Genomic DNA, 24,396 nt, shown 5'->3' on the forward strand with positions numbered 1-24,396 from the left:
GGAAAAGAAGTCATCAAGAAGAAATATTTGCTTCAGACAAGGTTGTCTTGAAAATGCCTCTGGTGTGTCTAAGCCTATGCCTGAAAGGGCAGGAGGGGTGGGAGAGATAAATTCAGAGAAGGCAAAAAAAATCCCAATTTTCTCTGACTATCATCAACTCTGTGTATGAGAAAAAGCATATTAAACCAAAGGAGATGATCTTCAAGTGAGGCACTAGAAATGCTGCAGTTTGTTCCAACAAATGTTACTAAGAACATGAGCAAAGTAGTTCTTTACTATTTTTTTCAAGTCTTTGCTATTTTAAATATTCCAGTTTACTGAATGTTTCTTCTATTTATGGTTTCTTTTTTTTCTTTTTTTCCCCCCACTTTAACAGCAGTTCAAGCAGGGATATCTAAATGTTAATCTGACATTAAAATCTGAAATATCTGTTTAAATAGTGCACATAGGCACCATAGGTGTGTGACTGTATGTTCTCAGGCCATCATTTCTCAAAGGCAGGGACCAAAGAGTCCATGTGAAGCACAGCCCCAGACTCCCTTTGCAGCACAAGGCCTTTCCATCCCGGTGCAGTTGGATGCACATCACAGGTTGGTGCCGGTTCCTGCATTGGAGTGCTGAATGTACTCGATATGAAGGCATCTGAGGGAGAAGCCTCTGACAGCAGCTGTGATTTGTTTTTCACAGTGAGGTATCTCTGCAGCCTTTGAATGGTAGAAATATGTCACCATTTAGGAAGGAAACGTTGTTTAAGTAGGGGAAAAAAAATAATCTTACTGCATCTTTGTTTATACTAAAACTGTCGCTTCTGAAATGAATTCTCATCCAGAAAAGGGTAATGGCTTGTCACCTCCTCAGTTCTATCCTCTGCCCTTTCATCATGGCTTGTGGTCAGAATGCAGCACTCTCAGCAGTACAACCATTTATGGAAAGCCCTAAAGAGTAGAGAAGGCCCACTAAAACTCACAGAAAATTATTCTGACAAACCCACGTTTCAGATCCTTTCATTTCTGAATACCCTGTCTACTTGCTTAAAAAGACTCCTTCTGCTCCATCACCTCTCTGCCTACATCTCCTACATGGCTGAGCAGCCTCTTGCTACACACAGTAGCATTTAGGGTAGTTTTTCTAATGTTGCTATCAAGGTGAAACTTCTTCCTTAGAGGTATTTAATATGTTTCAGAATCATCTGTATTGCTCCTCTAGGGATCTAACCCTTCCATGGCCTATTGTAAAACAAATCTGGTTGTCTTTTTTTCCCCCATGTTTTACATGTCATTCTATAAAATAAATTATTTTGCTATTTTAGCAATCTTTCATATAATGAAGTGTTCTTTTTCAAATGCTAACAAGGTGTGGGTCAATAGATTTCCATGTAGGTAACAAATACTTTTTATATTTGAACAACACTTCGGTGCCTGACAGAGCCATCGTGTCCCTGTTATTTCTAGAATTAGTCCTTTGTCCCATTCATCAGTAATCTTACTTCACCCATTCTGAGGCACGAGTTTCTTGAAGGAGTGCACAATCATTTCAGTTACATTTTTTATTGACCACATTTGAATTCACAGCCTTGAAAATTCATCACTGCTCCAACTTTTGAGTTATCCTTCTCATAAAACTGTAAAAGAAGGATAGCAGGTGTAGGAGAAGCACAGAAAATTTTCTTCTGCTGAACCATGACTTTGGAACCAGGGACAAGATACTAATCTCATTGCTCAACAAAAATGAAGGATCCCTCCCTCTGACTTTTAACACAGGAACACAGAATAATCTGAAGTGTCAATATACACTCCTTCCTTTCAAGGCTGCAGAAGACCACGGCCAATTGGATTACAAAGAGTACCAACTTGGTTTAGGATAATGCTTTAAGTACACAGTGATAAGCAGGATAAACAGGAAACCATTTCCACTGGGACACCAACACAAGACGTTTGCACAGGCTACAGGATACAAACTCGGATAATGCACCATCTCCTTTGTTACTGAACACAGCAGTCCTGCCACCAAAATTAACTTCTGAACTGTACTCTTGGAATTCCAGGAGCAATTGTTTTGAGTAAAAGGTTTTTTAGTTTCTTTTCTGGAGTTCTGTATTTCAGACCCGAAAGAAAGAAAGAGGTTTCATTTGAATTTACCACGGTTACTGTTACACAATGGAGGCCTGGAAGGCAAAAGTGGGGTCTCACTTTGATCAAACCCAGGATGAGTTTATTTTGATCTCTTAGAAATATTCTTAACTGATCTATTTACCTGTAAGGCATTTTTATCTCTGAGATTTGTTACTCCAATAGGATTGATTCATATTCTGTATTCAAAGAAACATGAAGGGCTGGTTAAGCCTTAAGAACAGCAATTTAATCAATGGCCCAGTGAGTGAGCCCGTGTGTGCCATTTCTGCATCATTTTAAGTGAAAACCATCTAATTAGGTAATTTACAACCAACATTTACAAATTAGATGGCTGAATCTAAACTATGTAAAAGATTTCTCCTTTAGTCTAATTTATACTTGTGTAAACCGAGAGTTTTTAGCTTTCTCTATTTTTTTTCCCTGCAAGAGAGATACTGGTCTTCAAATAGCTGTAATTAAGGGTGCAAGCAAAATGCAGACTGAGAATGATTTACAGCACATCAGCTTTGTTCTAAAGCAAAGGCAAAAAGCAACGACATATCAGTGAGAAATTAATTTCTTTAGGACAATTAATTATTAGGCCATGCATGCCAACAAAAGTAGAATAAGTCATGTAAGAAAACGGAATCATAAAATATCCTGAGTTGGAAAATACTTCTAGAAATTGTTAAATGACACAGTAAAAAGCCAATTGTAATACAGTACATCATAACAAGTGATCAGCCTCGAGAAAGTCCTCTTCAGCTCTCTAATATACACTTGGATATGGCATGGTGGCTTTGGGGGTTTGGCATGGGACTTTTTGGGGTTGGATTACATTCTTTTTAAAGGAACCTTCCGACTCAAACTACTAAGTTCTGGTGTTGATGTGACAAAACTGCTGAGAACATTGACAAGGAGAGAAAAGTATCCAAATATGTCAACTTCTGCATTTTTCAGCTTAAGCTCCTTCTTCATACACACTGCCCCCCTTCCCAACAGAAATGAACCTCTTGAAAATGTCTTTTGAAGACAGAAAGTATGAAAATAAAAATTGTGGAAAATGTGGGCCATAACCATTTGCAAGACCAGGGCCCTCCTTGCAAGGAAATTAAGTGTCATACACTTGAGAGAGATACTTTGTATCAGCTTCTCACTCTCCATTATAAATTAACAGTCAATAGGAGGAAATGTATCTGAAGTTATTTATTTCTCCCTACCTTTGAAAAACAAGACTATTCTGCATGACAAATTGAGAAGCCAAACTTTGAGCATTTATTTATTCTCTTAGATGCCTTAAAAACCAGCTCACTCATTGCTTTTGCCACAGAGACTTTTGTTGCCACCCAACAGCCAGGGCAATTGTAAACACCAACACTTAATTCGGTGAGTTTTTCATTGCTGTACAAAGTTAGTTCCCAAGAGTCACTTGTTTAAACTAGATCAACATCACTGAGACCAAAACTAACTGCTTCTGTACTCAAATGAAATGGAAACTCACTAAACAAGATGGCTTTTTTGTTGTTGTTTGGGGATTTTTTTCCTATATTTCCACCCACCTCCCTCTCAAAATCAGCTTCTGGAAAAAAAAATAAAAAGCCAGAATTCAGCAAAGGAAATGGAAGAGAAATTACAACATAACCAGAGGATTGTTTTGAAATCACCAGGAGGAAGAGGGGAGCTATATCCTAAATATTTTATTTATTGTTCAGAACAACACCAGCTTTCCAGGTGCTACAACATTTCTGCAATAAATGTGATCCAAGGATGCAGAAAGACAGGTCAACTTAATTCACCTCATATTCAAGTATATTAAGCAGTTGAACACTGCATAGTTTAAAGAACTTCCTAGCTTCAAAAGCATTAAACTTTCCCTATAAATGAGCCAGGATATCTGCTACTCTTAAAATCCTCCCTTTGAATTCCTCCTTTGGCAGATGGGACTTGGCCAGAGTGAACCTGAGAATGAGAGTTTTAATGTATAAATACATAAAAAGAAATTTCAAGTAAGGAAGAAAAAAAATATGGCCAGAAAAATGTTTTTAGAAATGCAAATTGAAGATTGGCACTTTATGTTTCTGCACGTTTCCTGCAACCAGGCTAAATTCCAGCAAATTGCCCTAGATTCCTGAAGAACAAAGGGAAAAGCAAAAAAACCCTAAGTCAAATTAAGCAGGAGCAAAAGATTCCTTTGCTGAAGGTATAGAGAAAATTTCAGAAACGTAAACCCTGCAGCAGTCTGAACTAATTGTGAAAACTGAAAAATATAAAAAAATAACGTAGTTCCTGAAGAGACTGAAAGTATCTGAAATGTTTTTTACTGAGACTCATTTCAAAACTATCAAAAAAGATCTGAGGCATATTTTCTGTATTTTGATACTAGATAGGTTGATCTGGAGACATTTTGCTCTTTATTTCAAATGCTTTTAACACAGATGAAACAAAAAGTGAGAGAAGACTCAGTAACCCAGAAATTTCATATTTTTCTGCTCACATAATTTAATTTCCTTTAGTACTTTCAAGTTTTACACCCAAAAATAGAGGTTAGTTGAGTAAGCATTATACATATCAAGATACCACCACAAGTCACGTAAGTCACATGTACTCTTCACAAATTAAAATTTGCTTACTTGTTAGGAAGACTAAAATAACAACAGAGTTCTTCAAAACCTATCTCCCAAAACTGACTCCATGTGGTATGTTACAGAGATAAATATTGTTTTTCTAAAACAACATAATCCTGGGACCAAGTCAAGCAGAGGGAAGTTTTTAGAGTAAGCAAAGTGACCAATGTTTTATACTTAGTAGAATTTTAATCTCCTACCAAATTGAATATTTTCAATTAATTTGCCTAATTTTCCAATATATTTTCACATATAGAACTGTATTTAATGAAATTCTTTTTAATGATTTTACAATTCCTTTTAGCATTCATATTTCCACACATTCACCCTCAAAGGCTTTTGGTGCATACTACAATTGCACAGATGTATTGATGTTTTTCTTGGTCCTGTTTAGGTGAATGAGTAATGCTCTGCTGAAAGAGCTGCTCTACAGATCAAAACCTATCAAGGCTCTCACCAACATACATTTCATGCAACTATGTCCTTTCTTTTGGCCTCTTTCACTGCTCACGAGCTTGAAGGTTTCTTCAACCTCTCAAGCATCACCAATAGCAAGAGCACCTTTATTTGAACCCTGTTCTCATAGTTTTGATACTTTATTTTTATCTTTTGAAATGAAAAGTATTGAAATAATCTTAATAGACTCAAGGTTTAATGTAGGTAACATAGATGTAAAAAAGGTAAGATGCCTAAGTTTAGAAGTGTTAACTGAGAATTTTAGAAAGTGTGAATCAATTAATTGTTTAAAACTTTCCCTTCCAGGCAAAACACCAAATTTCTTATTACTTTTTCAAATTTTGGCGAAGCGTTAGTAAGTGTTTGGCATTTATTCAGTTATTATATCAAAATATCTTAAAAATGGTAATTTTGATATTTATTTCCCAAATGCAGAGGAACCAATGTTGATTAACCTACCACAGCACTCTCCCTGATGGCCAGTCTTCTTATTGTGGGTTATTAGATACCAGGCCACAGTAAAAGAGGTGCCAAGGAAAGAAGAGGAATGATGGCCTGTACCACCTTTCATGTAACAAAATCCTCCTTTCAGTACTCCTGGCTAAGCTGTTTTATTACTAACATTATAGATGATAACATGTGGCTTTACTTCATTCATGCAGGAAGAGGAAGATAAAAGATAAAGAAAAGGTAACAGTTTGTGTTAATATCTCGTGTTTGTTAATGAGAATGAATTGATTTGTGTGGTTAATAGTCACCAAAAGCTAAAAGAGTAGATGAACGTAATTTTTTCTGTGGTAGTTATTCTTTATACTATTTTGACTATTTTCTCTTTTATGATCTTATTAGTTTTGTAAGGTGAATGTGATTGACTTTTTCAAGGTGTCAACATGAGTTTTTTACAGGAATTTGCTGTATTCCAAAGTTATTTCTGGCAAGTTATTTTTGAGTCTCTACCCTTTTTGGCCTGGCACTCTGTCCCTTCTTTAATATTGCCAAATATATATGCTAACAGGAGCACAGGACTTGGTAAAGACTTTATTTAACACGTTGTCTTCCAACCCAAGCTCCTAATTCCACTTTAGGCCTGTTGTAAGCTCAGTATCTCAAATGAAGGCCATGGTTTCCCAATAGCACAACCGACCAATTGCAGGTAAACAGGGAATGGGACTGACCAATGTATTAAACAGCTGAGCACTGAAAAGGTCAAAATGGTCTCATTTACAGTACTCTCATGTTGGGGGTGGGGGGAGGAACTTCAGTACTCATTTCACGTTCTGCAGTGACAATGCCTGTAATGAATAGGAAATGACATATTATGAATTCATTCTTGTGAGGATAATTGTAATGAGAATAGTGAATGGTACAACAAATCTAATCCATCTTCATGACAATTTAAAAACCGTAATCTCATTGCCATCTCGGGGTATTTTTCAGACACTTTCTAGAAGAAAACTAAATATGATTAAGAGGCAAAAAAAAAATATATTGTATTTCCTGGATATGTTAAACTCATTATTTCTTGAAAAGTGTGTGATATTTGTAAAACTTACAACAAAAAGCCTTCCTTTAATTATGTGGAAACTTTGATTCTCCTTTTATTTCAGTATAGTGTGTTATAACTTTATTAAGAGAACCTTAAAGGTCATCAACTATACATCATGCATTAACAGAGGATAAAGAAAAGAATTGAAACACCTTGAGTTATTCCAACAATAATCAGATGTTCTGTATGTAAGATAATAGGTCATAGTGATGTATTGCATTTAATAAACCTAAGTGTTTAGAAAAATCAAACTCTACACTACAAAAAACCACAAGGCTTAATTACCTTGCAGAACCTTTTCCTTGGATAGGGGAAAAATGCTTTGTTCCAGTGAAAGATGCAGTCACTGCAACTTAAAAGCAATAGTTTCTGTCCCCACGGTTTTACTAGAAACAGGGACCAAAACATTTGCTTATGCCAAGTTATTAGTTTCTACTAAAAATGTAAGCCTTCCCTTCCCAAAAAACCCCACCATCTGATTTCAGTGCTGAGAATGAAATATTGGCTCCACAGTGCTCTCATGCAAAAGTGAGACTGAGAGACCCTGCTGGGACCAGAACTTCATCACTGCTTGCCCATAGCTTCTGTCATCCTTTCTGTCTACCACTGATGACATGCATGCAAAACACCAGGTCTAAATTACCTCAAACCACTCTCAAAAATCTTAATTTAAGTTCAAGAACTACTTCTCTCAGGTAGCCTGCCTTTGCTTCACCATAGCAATGATATTTTCTGGTTTAATTCTGCTGTTTTCTTAATGACCGAGTAATTGAATCAAGTCTGTGCTATAGTGTTGCTCCTAACCCAGGCTTGAAATCACGTATGGGGGGCTCATTTAATGGATCATTGCTTGCTGACTTTATACAGCATTGCTTGGCTTGCAGACCAGTTGTGTATGTATCTTGTTACACAGCTGATGGTCTTGTAACCATGCTGCTGTATCAACTGAAATTTATGATTCTGCTCAAGATTTACTTTGGGAATGATTTATTTTGTTTTCAAGAGCAATTTGTATTCTAACAGTTCTAGTAAAAGCAGAAATCATTCTCTAAGAGGTTTACATAAGCAAAAATAAAAATTATAATGACAGTCTGTAATTTTCATGGATGAACTTTTAATAGAAGCGCTCTAGTAAACAGCGACAATTTGTGTTCACTTGTAGAATTAAATCACTTGATATGTTGATTGTATTGAATTAGTCACCTGTATAAGTCATGGGTGTTGACTATTGAATTTTTTTAAAAGGTCTTTATTGATTTTTAAGGAGAAAATGTATTTAAAAGGTGGCCCTCTATTGTAATTCTGCTCATTATAAAGTGCTAAATAGCTGAAGGGGACTAAAAGAGTATTTGGGAAAAGAGAATCTATTTTTAACTAATTAGCTTTGAGTCATTTGTCTAGCTAATCCATGTTTTCAATCTATGGCAGTATTTGGAAGGCAATTGAAAACCGGTCTTCTAATAAATGTGATGACTGCCCTAACTAGAAAAGATTACAGTGCTCATGGAAGGGGACAGAAAGAGCTGCAAACAGGTACTGCAGGGCTGGGGGCACCACCAGTGCCCCAGCGGTCACTGCCGTGCCCTGAGTGTGAGCACATCAGGGTCAGTGCTCACACATCAGAGCCAGTGCTCACACATCAGAGCCAGTGCTCACACATCAGAGTCAGGGCTCACACATCAGAGTCAGGGCTCACACTGCACATCAGACACGAGTCTGTTCAAATCCTAATTCACTGACAACAAGGTTGAAGCGATTAAACACCTTAAACCGAAAAGTTATTTTGGTTTAGGTAAATGGAATCACTACGACTGTGATAGCTTTTTACCCCTAGTCAGTAAAGTTAAAAACTTTACTATAGGAACAACAACAACAACAAAAAAAGTCAAATATTTGTGTTAATTTGTATTAATATTTATCCTATTAAATATTAGTTATTTCAAAATTTCTGTAATGATCTAAGTGCTATTGGAGTTTCAGTGCTTAAATGCCTTCTTTAGTCTGCTTGTAATTGAGCTGTGTAAGAGCAGGCAAACAAGAGTTCTGTTTTGTTTGGGTTTATTTATTGTTTGTTTGTTTGTTTGTTTTTTTAGTGTAGAAACCAGTCAATATTGCAGTCCTGAAAGAGGATGAATAAGGTATGGTTGTGTGAAATAGGGTGGTGCTGAGAACATCTTAGGATGCACTAACCAGCACCTAACAAATCCTGTAAACAAAGAGACAATATAAAACTTTTTATCAAGATAAAACAATTAAATAGACAACATTTCAGGAAGAGAAAAATTATTTAGCAGAGAGCCAAGAATTGGATAGAAATTTAGAAAACTATCATACTCTGCCAAATTTCACTTGGGCCAAAACAGAAAGAGAGCCAAAGACAACGAGATGAAGTACATCCACCTATAAACAAGACTCTGAAAGTACCCAGAATGTTTATTAGTTTCTTTCAAATTTTATGGTATCAAACTACTTTTTTTTAGATGATGCCTGAACTCTTCCTCTGTCATTCCTTTGTTTCTTGGAAATTCTTAAAAATTTCTTGTTATGGTAGATATGTCCATATTCTAACAGTCTGGTGAGTTAGTTGGTTTCTAGCATGACTTTTAATCCCACATCAAACATAGTTGGAAACTGGGACTGTTGCAAATTGCAATGTGTAATTCCTGGAGGATAATGCAATTGCTATAGTCATATCTCACTTCCTCTTAGACTTTTGTTGTCTGAAATCTTGTCCTGATGAAACCATCCAGTACATTGTGTTTATGACAACCCACAGATGAACTGTGGTTTGTCTCCAAGGCCAGAGGATGCAGTGTCCAAACAAAGAGAGTATCCAAAATGTGCTGGATCCACGTAATGGAGAGAAAACTCTGTTTGCTCTGTGTTCCTTTGTCCCAGTATGATGTGGTGTGTGCAGTTAGTTTCCTTGTGCTTTAAAAAGAGGCAGGAACAAAACAGCAAATAGTTTTGGAGCTTTCTATATAGTAATTATTGTTGAAGTCTCCATAAAATTGTTGTGCAACTTTGTGACTTAGAAGGACTTTATAAAAGATACTTATTGTTGTTTCCTCCAACAAAGAAAAAGAAAACTTAGCACGTATACTTTTAATTATCTGCTAAGATAAAGTGAATGTTTTTGAGAAAGAGTAAGTAACAAATCAACTCTGCGTTAACATGAGAAGACAAAAAAACCCAAGAAGCATTTACTTAATTTTATTTGTATCTCTCTACATCCTGCAGACAAGTCAGTCATATTTTAAGTAACCTCGCTTTACTTAAAAATACAGTGCCTGTAAATAATACCCTCAGTGCAACAGGCCCATTAAAATATAACTGTACATCAGTAAACTAGACAATGTAAACACTCCAATACTTTGTTCTATCTCCATTTCTCCATTACAGTTTGCACCACAATTTTCAAATAGGAGAACTTTGATGTTTACTGATCCACTACTTTTATCTACTGTTCTGCTAGTTCTGCATCAAAGAACTATGCATTTATTATGCCACTGAATTAAATGCAAGTCTGGACCACAAAGAAAGCAGTAGCACTACTAAAATGTTGTTTTGTCTTCTTCCTGTAACTTTCCCCCAAATACATACTTGTCTTTCTCGTCCTCTGAAAGATGCTGATACTTAGGAAATTAACTGCTAAGCTAATGTGAAAGACTGAAAACCAAAGCTGCTATGAAAGACTGAAAAATCCACACTCTTCATGATCTATTTTGATCAAACTCCACTGAAGTAAATGGAACTATGCTTGTCAGGGTATTTCAGTGAAAATTGTTTCACTGGATACCCTGAAAGCAAAACTCCTTTCTTTGCAAGGTATTAGTGTTGATATATTTAGCCAGTAAATTTGTCTTAGAGTGAAGTTACTAGTATTACATTATTTTGTGTGTTCCTCTGGGACGCAGAAGTTTTTCTTTGTAAGTCCTAAGGGATCCATATACATACAAAAATAAGCAGTACAGGGTGTTTAAATTTAAGTCTAAGGTAAATAGGTTGTGAGCACAACTTACCAAGCAGAGGCTACAGGGAAACTTTCTCCTCTGGGCATGCTTTTCCATGCTGCCAGAGTTCTGGTTTTCCCCTAAGAGTTATTTCTACTCCAACACCTGCAAGGACACAGCAGGGCAGGAGAGTGCTGCAGTACTTCTGAAAAGCAAATGTTATGTGAAACTATTCCAGTTAGAAATTCTCTCAATCTTTGGGAGCAGAATATAGGACATTTTATTGTCTTAGGAACTTGCAAGACAGGGCTATACAGTTCTTGTTCCACTGTGAAGTTGATATGAATAACCTCCCTTTTTTTTCTACTTCCCTGGAGAAATTGCTTACAGTGGGAGCTTTGATTTTCAGTTTAATTTTGGGATTTCAGGGGTTTTTTGTTGGTTTGGGAAATTTTTTGATTTTTTTTTTTCATTTTTTTAATTATTATTTGTTTGGTTTGTTCTCTGTTCTGGTTTTTGTTTGTTTGCTTTATTAACAAATGACTGTCAATTGTTTCATTAGCCCTGTAGTTCAGGAGCCACTTGAATAATAAGAGCTTGTATTGTTTTGTCATTTTTATTGAACAAGATCTCTCAGCACACAGCAGGCAGATTAGTGTCACTGGCCATCATTTAACTACTCATGCCCTCTTTGATTCAATCCCCAAAGTTGTAGAATTGATATTAACTTTTAAGAACTGGACAGTAAGACAAATGATTTTCGTTTTGTTTTACCTTGAAATAAGGAAAAGGTCAGAAATAATTTATCTTGGCACGATACAGCCTGACCAGGCAGACAGAACTTCCTGATAATTTGCTTACAAAAAGCACTCATTGTTGCCACCAGCTGAAACACCTGGATGTTGAACTTCAAAGCCTTCTCCCCAGTTCTTCTTTTTAAATCAGTGTACACCAAAGAGAATTTAAAGGGAGTAAAAGGTGATTGAGCCCAATACTATTTTTGAAAAAGCCAGAGACATTAGCTATTTCCCTCTGGTTCAGTCTTCTCATCCTTTACAGTGTGAAGAAGACTGGAGTCTGCTCTGATGTCAGGGGTTATTTGACAAGTCACAAAGCAACACTAAAAGCTGATTCAATGGAAACAATAGGCCTGTGTTTTGTCACTCCACCACAACAACCTGTGCATTGCAAGAACACACTTCAGATCTCCCATCTCGTGTTCAAATATGACTGTCTACTTCCTTTTGGATCACAGTGCACTACCAACTTTTTAATGATTTCAGTTATTTACTAGACAATAGGAGAACTGGAGAAAGTACTGACAGCCTGTCACTGACAATGCTAGCAAAGTTGTTTAAATCATCTCTAGGCATGTTCTAATTTAGCTCATTATTAATTTCCTGCCAGGAAATCACTGCCCTAAACCTCTCTAATTCAGACATAAGTCATTCTGAAATCTCATACAGACAGCTGATTGAACCCAAGACTTTTGTCTCATTACAAAGCCCAGACGCTTTCAGGCAGAAGACTGTTCTAGGCATTTAATATTTTGAAACAAAATGTACTGTATAATTAATTGAGTATGAAATGCGTTGTTCATCACAGAATTAGTTTATCTTTTCAAGAGTTTTCTGGCTGTATGCAATCAATCATTCACATTTCACAAACTGCTGTAGGTTTATGAATTTTCACTTTTGATACAATTGAGTTCTAACTGTGTTGCAAAATGAATACAAAATGTTATCTGGAGGCAAACTGAGTGAAACCTTTCTTGTTTTATCTGCTAAAATAGAATGTTAGGTCATTAATCACCCTCTTCTTCATCACTTCTCATTTTTTCCAGCAAATGATTTGTATTCCAGCCATGTGGGGGATACAAGCAGAGAACAAATAAATCTGAACTGACAAAGCAGGAAATATTTCCTAATTACCTAGACTGCTGAAGAGCGCTAGAAAGCAAAAACGAAGAAAACCCACAAAAAGATTGCTTTGTGATTTGTTTTGTTTGCTGGGCATGAGATGTGCCTGTCATGTTAACTTTGGCTATCAACTTTCTTCAAAAGACAAGGAACTTTAAATAGGGGTGCCACCAAGGAGGAGGTTCCCGAGTACCCACTCATTACAGCTCAGAAGAATCAACCTCAGCTTCTAAGTGTCAGCAGGTTTGTTTTGGCTTTATTGGAAACGGAAGGAAAGATGTCAAATTCTCACCCATTTTCCGCTTTCTTGTACGGGCCAAATAACAGACTAAGAAAATACAGCTTCATGACACTGCTGTGTTTCACCCTTCTTTTTGAATTAATAATAAAATAGACCCCAGCCAGAACTGGATCATGCTTTCTAGCCCTCAGCCTGTCTTACCAGACCATGTGGATGTGTGGGGCATTTAGGCACCTTTCCCCCCCTTTCTTAACACCCCCTTTTAGTGTAAGATTGAAACCTGTGTCCCCTCATCAGTACTAAAAGGGCAAACTATCCCCAAAACCATAATAGGAGTCCCATGATAACGACTGCATTCCTGTATCAGTACCTGATATCACACATATATCAAAAAATAGTGTGTGCAAGCTACTGAGGTATGATGATAGCATGAATTTGTCCCTGCTCTTACTTTGCACAAGAAATGCTGAAGAACTTTCTTTGACCAGGACTGATATGCCCTAGAGAAGCTGCGTGTGCTTCCTTCAGACAGAGCCTTTGTTACAAAAGAGAGTGATGGCTGTAGGAAAAATGCCTGTAGAATAAATAACATGTTATACTCCACTAGGTGCTATAATAACACCCCATAGTCTTTCAGGAGATCTTGCTGGAGGATTTGTGCTATTTTGATGATAGCTGTTGATTCACAGCTCCTCAGACCATTTGACAATGGGGCTCCTACTGCGTTATATAAAACATGCACTTTAGCTTTAAAAGCTCAAACCTTTAATCAAATTCGAAATGCCAGAGTAGAAATTTCAAATCACTGTCAGCATGACTTCACTCACATCTTCAAGTCTGACAGTCTCAAAAATACTTTCTGAGCTATACAGTATCAAATGGAATTAGCTTAAACGCAGTGGTAAGAATTTTTAATAAGGAACAATTTGTGTTGCCTTTTTTTTTGTTCCTATGAAGAGCAGTGTGTGGAGTCATGTTTTCACTGGTTTTATTTTTTTCAATTAAAGCCTTAAACTGTCTTAATCTTCACTATTCTGGTTTTCAATGACAGGACAGCTTTTTTTAGGATTTTTAAATGAAATAGACTGACAGGTAAAATAATACCGAAAAATCCTGAAAACTGCTATCTGACATTCAGCTTTTGAGTTTCAGGCTGGTTCAGTTACTCATGGCTAACATTGCATTCTACCTCGACATCTTTAATGGCCAGTCTTTAACACTTTTCCCCAGTAAACAAATGCAAAATAGAATTCACAAACCAAAAAAGCAGATTTCCAAATTCCACATTTCTACTTGCCATTCAGGACCCAAACCCCATGAGGGAATTAAAGTTCCTATCATTCAGAGAGGAATCCAACTATCATTGAGGCAATGGACATTACTGTTTAGAGGTCATTTCCTTTGCACTGACCTTACAGTATCCCTTTGCAAGAGGGGAGGACAGCTGAACTGGGAGCATACAGTAAATTCTCCTGTAAGTGTTACCAATTCCTGAGGAACAGCCACAAAACCCCATGGAAGCAATGCCAAATGCAGGTGGTCCTTGATAGATGGGAGATATGGGAGATTCAAACCATTTCTTTCACCTTGGTCTGAAGGTGAAGGGTGTGAAGACTTACATTCCCTCTCCTTTGTCATGGAGCCCAGCACATGGGTCTTATTAGCTGGAAAATCTGGTACCAGCACTGTGATCACAGACATGGAATGACTGGGTTTGTATATCAGCCTGATTTCGGAGTGACCAAATCGTCATTAGGCCTTTTTGGTTTTTTTTTCTTCCAAATTCAGCAATCCAGCTGCCATCATGAAGTCAGGAACCTTTGAGACACTTAATGAGGTCAGCTAAAGGGAACAACAACCAGTTTAGGTGAAATTACCAGTCTCAGAGGCTTCCTGTTAAAATCCATGTGACATGTATAGCCATTCATCTGCATTCCCTAATCTGCATGGGATGAGGGACTCACCCCATTCTTTACATCCATGCAAAAAAGTAAACTCCCAAGCTGAAACTCTACTCCTAGCTCGGTTCAGCACTAGATTTTTGTGGTCAGAATAAGGTATTATATTACAGCTGCCAGAGTCCAGCTATGGTGACTCCACTGAAATATAGTTTCAAACAAAAACCTAAATCCACTACTCACCTAAAGTAAAAACCTCTCATAACAGCATTATATAACAAACATAAACCTCTCAGTGCACCAGTGCAATTCGCAGGTGGTGCTAAATTAAAAATTCTGAACACCACAAGAGTAGAGACAACACATAGTGTGGAGACAAGATTAAAATTTTCAGAAAATAATTAAAGGAAGAACATCAAAGAATGCAAACAAAGCTTAAGAGGAAAGCAACTGAAAGATAAAATCCAAGATGTGATATTGAAAGATAGGAAGGAATAATATATGCAGACATGAATTAATGATATAGCCAGAAAAAAAAAACCCAAAAGGTTTATACACCTCTTAGGGTATAGAAGAGACAATGCAAGGATATGGAAATGCCATGGTGAAATCTTGTTTTCATTTTAGAACAATCCATTTCCAGAAAGTTACAAAATGGAGTTTAGCAACAAAAAAAATAAAGTTTACATAATAAAACAGTGAAAGAACCACAGCATGCAATTCTCCAAGACCAAACAAAGCAATTACCAAGAGAAAGCATGACAACAACCCACAAGAGTCAGACAATGGTAATGCAAGGAATAATAACTATTTACTGTGTTACATGAAAAATAATGAAATAAAATCAGAATAGTAAGTAAGTGAATTGACTAGAATGCTTAGCAATGCTGCAAAGGACATGTTGAAATCAGCCCATCAACCAGACTTAAACATGAGACATACATGTGTCAGGGGCATCTCTAGTACATTTCTTAATTTATTTTTAAAATGTATGTAAGTGGATAAGTGAATCCATATCCCATTTGATGAATTTTATCTTTAAAGGAATAGTGAAGCAATCAATTATTTCTGAACAATTTGTAAGTAAAGATAACTTAATGAATATGCATGCAAATATATAGTGGTGGATACTCTGATGAATATGCAATACACATGAAGTGTTCACAAGTATTTCCTGAAAAGTTTTAATTAGGTACTCATCCACTCAAAGAACAGAAATATCACTTAGTTATGTTCACAAAACAAACCCCAAACTGCAAATCGCGATCAGAGTATGGAATAATCTCCACACTCTTTCTGTAGGCTAAAATAAAATAACTCAAATAAAAGTAGCACCAAATTAAGGTCCATTTACAGATAACTCTGGAATAAGGTAGGCTCAAAATTTCCAAAAATTTGTATTTGGTTTTTGTTTCCTTTGTTGGCAAAACCCCCACTCCTTTTACTTTGTATCAAAGCTCCTTAGTATTTGCTGAGCCTGACTACATAATTACAGAGAGCCCCCTCAGCCAAAGCCATGCACTGGCTCCAGCTTGTCCTGTGCAGACAGGTATTGCCTTGCATTTCTGAGACCAGAAAACATTGGTCCAAAGCTCTTCCCCACAGCACTCAGGAGACAGCACGTATACAGGGTCTTAGGAAGGTCCTGCTCTGGCTGCCACTTGAGTAAATTTGAGACAGATTATGTCACTTGGTCTGTTATTGAATAGCACAATCAACTTAAAACTTTTATTTCAGGGGACAAACTAATAAATCACAGTAGCTTCAGATGACCATTAAGCTTGTCAAGATTTCACTTTCCTGCTTACATTTCTTGTGACTTGACTCCACACAGGAATTTTAATGATAGCCACATAATGTAATGCCAGGCTAACCTTTCCAGTCAGGAGGGGCTCCCCAGTAAACATTGCAATGACCTAACCTCTAGAGAGGACACCAAAAATAAAAGAAACATGAGCTTAGGCTTGGTGATGGATGCTGTGGAACAGGATCTAGCCAATACCGTGTGCACTGTCCATACAGGGAACCTGACTGAAAGCTAGCACTGCAGTTTATTGCCATTTTACACAAAACTGCATCATTTCCATGGGCTTCATGCCTGACACGGGTTCAGAGGGTTGGGCAGAGGAGTACAGAGATAACTTTTTAGTGAGCAACACAAGCATTTGGAAAAGAGATAAACTGAGATTCTATAATTGCTAGTTAAATGGCGTGCAAGATATGAAACGTGACGTTAGAAGTATAACAGCAACATTTATGTAAATAGTATTGGTAAGAACAACAAACTCACAAAACCTTTAAAAAACTAGGCTACCTCCAGGGAACTTTGGTGGAATATTTTCACAGAAGGTGGACTCACATTTGACCTACCAAACCAGTTATGATATTGTTGCAAGAGTGAGAAAAGAAGGGAGATGCCAGTGTTCCTGCTGGCAGGCCTGGCGCGAGCCCCCCCTCGGCAGCTCCTGAGGGGACCCCTCCCTTTCCCTGGCACAGCGCCCAGCGCCGCGAGGACAGGCAGGTTCTCTAGGGATCCTCCACAGAGCGACAGCCCCAAAAAGTACAACAAAAATGGGATGCTTTAACAGGGACCCTCTGCAGATGGGGATATTTTAGCCCCCAGGCCCCCCTCGAGGGACCCCACAGAGCGCTCACTCACCGCTCACCTGCCCAACAAGATGGCGCCTGGGGCAGTGGTTGCCCGGTCATTCCCTTATTGATAGTTTGGAGGATGAGTCCACTCTGGGCTGTCTTATTGTGATGGAATTATTTCCTTTCCTTCGCTTTTAATCACAAAGTGATTTGAAAATTAGGAAGAAGCGAAGCTGAGTGCTTTGGAAACGTGCGCCGTGGCTGAGAAGGGCAGTGCCGGGCAGCCTCTCCTCAGAGCGGTGAATGCACCGTGACTGGAGTCAGGGCGTACCCAGGTGAGATGTATCAGCCAAATGTGTTCCAGGAAACGTTAATTCGGCCGTTTGTCAGAGAATTCTTGTCTGAAGAGGTAAATTGCAGTGAAATCTATTGTATGACAGTGATGAGTGAGGAAAAAATACTATGTTCTTTTAAAGGGGGATTTAAGGTCGGTCCTGGTATGCTGTATTCAGTAATATGTGCTAGCAAGGTTTATTAAAAAAAAAAAAGGATAAAAATGAAGTCATATAACATCTGAACCCTTCCTGCACCACACAAGCTCTCATTTGCTCCTCTCATCCCTCTTTCTACACCCTGACCCAGGAAAGGTAGCACACAGCCACCAAAATCATTAAATGGGACAGGGAAATCTAATTTTCCTCATGAACCTGAGGCCTTCCTTTGGCTTACATGCAACAGGAATAAATCAGTGATGTTGTTTTCACTCTTACATAGACAAATAATTATCTTAATGAGTATTGTGTTGTGCATTTATATTATAACTAACTTTTATTATCACTTAATAATTGTTCTGTTACCTAAAAAAATGGAGTGATTGAGTTTGGGTTTGGTTGGTTTTGTTTCTATTTACATAGTATTGAAGCAGTTGCCAAGCAGGACATAATAAATTCAAATTCTAACATAATAAATAGTTAATGTATTGTAATTGGATTATTTGTAGAGTGTCTCATTCAGCAGAAATTTGCATAATACTCAGAAAGATTGCTGAAAATATCAAAAATAAGAAAGAGAGCTAATTAAAGGGGGATGTTTACATTTATCTTCCTGAAAACATGGTAAAGAAGGAATTAAAAGTCTACTCTCCTTAGTTTTCTGAGGAGATCACAGCAAGGTTAGAGAATTGATGATTCTCATAGCTACTCTTTTCCATCAAAACCAAAATTTAAATCTCTATCACTAGCATAAAAAGGATAACGTACCCAATTCCAGCAGCAAGTACTAAAACTTATTGTAATGGATAGACATGTATCAATAGATCAATAGACATCTGTGTTCATGCAGATAAGCACTGAATTAAAACGGAGTCTAGTTAGTTGTCGTCCTGGCACATACCAAGAAGGGATTGGTCTTTTTGCCTTCAAATGCTCGTGGTCTGTAACCTAAAGTGTGACTTCTGATACCATTTTTCCTGGTCTGGAAGACTGGCTTCAAAGTTCAGCACTGCAGTGAATGTGCAGGAATGATTAGACCTGAGAAAGGCCTCTAGGTACCACTGTAACACCTCTCAGACCTATAAAGAAAAAAAAAAAGTTAAGTCTAGTTTGGTTTTATTTGTCTTTTAAAACCAGAATAAAATACAATGAAACAAACTAAAAATGTTACTGATAATGTAATTATTTATAAACTTTGGCCTAGATCACAAGATTTCCTGAAGAAGGTGAATAAGAGTATTCTGGTGATTTTGAGGTTGCCTTTGGGCTCATTTGTTGGGAAATCCTACATAGCTCCTGATCAAAGCATCCTAAGTGGGCACACTGCTGTCTGATTAATATGTTTTTTCAGACTTTTAAGGAGAATGAAAGTGTAGAGATATACTTTTTGAAAAAATCATGGTTTTAAGGCTGACTGCTTCTTTTTGATGCCTTATAAAGCTGGTTACTGTCTGTAACTGTGGGCATTTACCTAGAGAGCTGTTACAAGAGAATGCACCAACTGCACACTGAGCTTTTAGTTTGAGAAAATTAGAATGCTTAACCTGCCTTATGTTGACTCTTCTGCCTGGAAGGGATCACACAAATAGCCCTGACTGGGCCTACACAGTACTTATAATGACATTATTTTTTACTCGGATTATGATGTTCTGTGACTGTAATATTTTGCTTCACAAAGAGCTACTCCATGCCGATGCACTAAAACAAGTGTCAGTTGTAGAAATGGATTGCAACTCTGATAAAGAAAACAATCTTAACCTGTCACTATTGCTGTAATTTATATAAGTCTTTTAAAAAGCAACCTCTGAGATGGGAGAAGCTATTTTAGTGACAAGTCAACACGTGCATCATAATCTTATCCCATGTCAGTGAGGGTGATGTGTCTTTTCTGTTCTCTCATGGGCCATACTGAGCTGGAGGTAATTGTTTTATTATTATTTTATCTTAAAATATTCTGTTTGATATCAACTTTTATTTATGTATAAGGAAAATACTAAGTGTGACTAAATGAAGGTTATAGGAATTCTCTATATGAAATGCTGTATTTTTAAAGCTCTTGAAAAGAAAAAAACAGCTGGAGGGAGGGTCTGATCCTTGAGCAGTGGCACAGTGAGGCCCCTCAGACACATCACCACTCTTGCCCTCCTGCTGCCTCCCCAGGGGAGTGCAGATCTCTCCTGTGATCCCTCAAATAGGTGATGCATCACTTAATGCATGCTACAGCAGCACTGTAAACACATTTGGGAAACTCCTTCCAATCCAAGGTTTTTTTCTATTCAGTTTTCTAATAATTCAAGCAAAACTACAAATATTTTAGCATCTGTGTTCAGTTTTGGGCCTCTCACTACAAGAAAGACTTTGAGGGGCTGAAGTGTGTCCAAAGAAGGGAAGTTGATGAAGGGTCTGGAACACAAATCTTGTGACGGGCAGCTGAGGGACCTGGGGATGTTTATCCTGGAGAAAAGGAGGCTCAAGGGGGACCTTATCACTCTCTACAACTACCTGAAATGAGGCTGGAGCAGGATGGGAGTCAGTCTCTTCTCCCAAGCAACAAGTGATAGGATGAGAGGAAATGGCCTCAAGTTGTGCCAGGGGAGGTTTAAGTTGGATATTAGGAAAAATTTTGTTAGTGAAAGGATTGTCAAGCATTGTAAGTGCCCAAGGCTGCCCAAAGCAGAGTCACCATCCCTGGAGGTATTTAAAAGACACGTAGATGTGGCACCTGGAGATATGGTTTACTGGTGGGCTTGGCAGCGCCTGGTTAAGGGTTAGACTTGGTGATCTTAAAGGTCTTTTCCAACCTAAACAGGCTGGAAAAACCTGTTTAAAGTTCTTTTCTGATCTTAAAGTTCTTTTCTGTGATTCTATGATTCTATCTCTTACCAAAATTTTGTCCCATGAGTATCCAAAGTTTCAGTATAGTCTCAAGAGGGACAAATGGTGTTAAATAGGATTAAAAGTTAATGAAATCTTTTATGACAGTATTTTGCCATAGCAACAGAAAGTTAGATCTGAGCATTGTATAAATATTAATATTACTCTCCTCATCTCAATCACTAAAGGACTTGGAGAAGGTGTATGGAGGGGAAAGAATCTCATTTCTATGGTTCTAAAATTCAAATGTGAAAGAGGAAGAGAGATTAGGTGATAAAAATAAGGTACTGCATAACTTGCCTAATGGCCTGTAATCCACTGGAAGTACAACTGCAGTGGGCTTTTAAACAGGTGCTCTGATTATAGAGCATAACAAACATGTTAGGCTTTGTAGTGCATTTAATATCTTATAAACAGCCAGACTAATTTAGGCAAGGCTAATGGGTTAGCTCAAATGGTACTCATGTAAAAGGTTTGCGATTATATCTGTGTACATTAAAGCTGAAGTTTCGGCACTCTGAGCTCCCCAACCTGCCTACATCTCAGAGCAGAGGCTGCTTCAGGCACAGGCAATGCCTGGAGGCTGCAGCAAATCCACAGTGCCCGCCTGGTCAGTGCAACAGGGAGACTGAGGTGCTCCTGCTTCTGATCACTGGGTTTAGTTTTTGATCCTGTAGCTGTGTAATCTTTCGGAACAGGGAAGAAATTGAAAATGAGCTTGGTGTCTTGAGGTAGTCTGCTGTCATTTATATTTGCCCCCTCTTCAGAAATCTGTGACTGTGTTTATTTCAAGTGCAAACCTGGCAAGTATGATATCCCAGCTGTCCCTTACGTTTTGTGTTTTCTGAGGTTCATATTACCAGGACACTGAAAAGCTCTGCTAGCTTGAGACTAAGTGGGTTATACTTCCAAACAAGAAATGAAAATCTAACAGAGTGAGTGAAGACTAATTCTACCATGACGTAAGATGGATTTCAACATGTTAGGACTAATAGGAGGAAATAATTAGGGTATTATTGTGTGTGTGAAAAAACAGAGTCGAGAACTCAGTGCAATGTCCTGTCCCCAGCAGCACTGGTCTTGTTTGGGTTGTTAAAGCCTTGAACACTGATGGCAGATGCTCAGTCTCAGGCATCAGTCCCAATGTCCCACAGGACAAATCCCAGCTGCCTGCTGCCTGTGCACAGCTGCCTGTCCTGCCTGCCGGCGCAGGCGTTCTCTCCAGCCAGCCCCTGGAGCACATCTGGGAAAGACACTCTGCATGTGGACCCACTCATCTGTCACTGTTTTGTGCTGGCCAAGTAACACTTTATGCCTGTGGTTATAATCACGCTCCCTGTGGGCATAAAAATGAGGTGTTTAAATATTTTATTAACTAGATCGTAAAGCCAACATCCGAAGGGCTGAGCCTGCACGAGGCAGTAAGATATACTGCCCTCACTCTGCTGTGCAGCTGCACCTGAACTCATTCATCCTTCTGAGAGGTCAGCATAGCAAAAAGAGAAAGGATGTGTTATTTTAGAGCAGACCATAAGGCAAAAACAGATTTTGTGAATTTAGAGGGGAGAGGGCAGAAGATGTAAATGTTTGATGGGAAATTGCAGTGGCACCCGAGAAGCCCAGTCTGCAGCTGGAGCCCCACATGTTGGCTGCAGTGCCCGCAGATACCTCAGTGGTGCACAGTTGTAGCTTAGGGATTTTTAAGGAACTATATACTTTAAAAAGCTATTTTTAAATTGATATTTTATTTTTAATTGCTGGGGTTTTTTTCACAATGAATTTGTATACCCTAGATGAAAGTCAGTTCAAATGTAATAATAATATTCAGTACACTTCTTTGATGCATACTGTAGTTCACTGTACAGTTAGAAATTGTTAAGTGACTTAGTTTTGCAGGTTCTGGGAGTTTTTCTAACAACTGACACATTGAAGTTTCAATATTTATGCTCAGTTGAATTTTGACACCTAAAATATCAGAAAGTGATGTGACCTTTTAGGGTTTCTATTTTGTTTTCATTTGAATTGCTGCTGTTCTTTCAAGCATCTGTTTGGTGGCATACTGTGGAGGAACACTTATTATTAGATAGTTTATTTTAAGAACAATGATATAACAGATATGTCATAGTTAGTTCAAGCACAAAATATAAGAAATAGCATATTATGTTGGCAATGTTAATACACGTTTCTGTGATGCATCTTAGACAGTGAATCCGTTTCTTACCCAATTTGTTCCACAAAAGAAGAGAAGTAGGTTCTTTTATAGCTATACTAATGCCACATGAGCCATTCTGATTAAAAAATTTAGAGTTTCGCATCTGATGCTGAAATCCAAAAGAACAGTGAGATTGAAATATGCCACATCTTCAGTGTGGCATCTCCCATTTAAAGAAGAATGTTATAAGAGAAAGAGATTAACCTTCTCTGCTGTAAAAATTCAAAGGTTAAGCCCAAAGCATTTACAGCGAGCACACATGGTGGCTTAAGCCAGAAAACAGTTTCCAGAGGTGAATCTCAAGAGTTACAAAGACTCTATCTTAGCCCAATTAAGTTCCTTGAACTCCAGATATCTGTGGATGCGTACAAATCTCCCTGAAATCCCATAATAAACCAAGAGCAAAATACCAGCTATTCTAATGACTGAATGATTTAAGCCACGCTCCTTCCTGGCACCCAGATACAGCCACAGTGCAACGCTCAACCCCGGTGCTGTTATCACTTTGTAACATATTGCATCACGGATATGCTACTCAAGATCACTTTAGATTTTATGTGTGCTTCATTATGCAATCTTAAAAGCCTAAAATGTGATATAATGGAACGTTTAGCTCGAAGATAAGGAAAACAGCACGCTGCACTTTGTAGCCATTTGATATCCTGACAGGAAAGGGAAGTGACACATGATAAAGAAATAAATAGCACTAGCAGTGAATTATGGCTGGTGCAGATCCATTCATGCATTATTAAACTGGTATCATGACACAGTTCACTTTGGAATTGGTCAGGCCACCATTTTGCATTCCTTCAAATAGACTCGTTTCCTGTGTAAGGAACTGATAGGAGCAAATAAAATGAAAATATATACATGCAAATGGTAGGCAAGAGTATGAAATAACAAACCCAAGGGCAAATGTGCACATCCTGTCAATTCCCAGACCATAAGGGAAATAAAGTATTCAAACATTATGATGATTCATAAAAGGCAGGTAATGTAAAGCAGTTGTGGTGAATTCCTATTGCACAGGACATAGAATTGCCCCAAATTATGGTTTCCTTCTTTCAGGTAAAGACTCCTACAAAACCCAATTTTTAAAACAAACATTGAGGGACAATCCACTGCTTTCTATGTTAAATCACATTATGGTTAGTTGTCCTCACTGTCATGACCATAATTCTTTAACAGACTCTTTGATTAACAAAACCGCTCGAGCACCTTGATTCTTTCTGTTAAATGTATTTTCTTTTTCTTCCACTGTTCCCATAGCTACAGAACTCTCTTCAATTTATTAACACCCGAAAGTTCAGAGAAAGCAATAAGCTGATTAATTATATGTAAAGAAGAATCTCCAGAACATAAATCCAGGAGGTCCTTACTGGAGCAAAGAAGGGCTCTACCATAGGCTCGGGGCTTCAGAGAGAAAATCAGAGGGGAAAAAAAAAAAAGGAAAAGGAAAAAAAGGAAAAAACCTCACAA

The 24,396-nt window shown here is 37.8% G+C and overlaps 1 long non-coding RNA gene across 1 annotated transcript in view; it reads right to left on the reverse strand.

Moving 5' to 3' along the window:
- The window catches only part of LOC108507349, a 41,664-nt gene extending 23,836 nt beyond the window's left edge, over nucleotides 1-17,828 (reverse strand). The window contains exon 1 of the long non-coding RNA XR_001878093.1: nucleotides 17,408-17,828. This is a non-coding gene — a long non-coding RNA (uncharacterized LOC108507349). The remainder of the gene's footprint in view (nucleotides 1-17,407) is intronic.
- Nucleotides 17,829-24,396: the final 6,568 nt, after the last annotated feature.

The sequence above is a fragment of the Lepidothrix coronata genome, unplaced genomic scaffold (assembly GCF_001604755.1).
Source record: "Lepidothrix coronata isolate B3197 unplaced genomic scaffold, Lepidothrix_coronata-1.0 Scaffold7, whole genome shotgun sequence".
Taxonomy (NCBI): domain Eukaryota; kingdom Metazoa; phylum Chordata; class Aves; order Passeriformes; family Pipridae; genus Lepidothrix; species Lepidothrix coronata.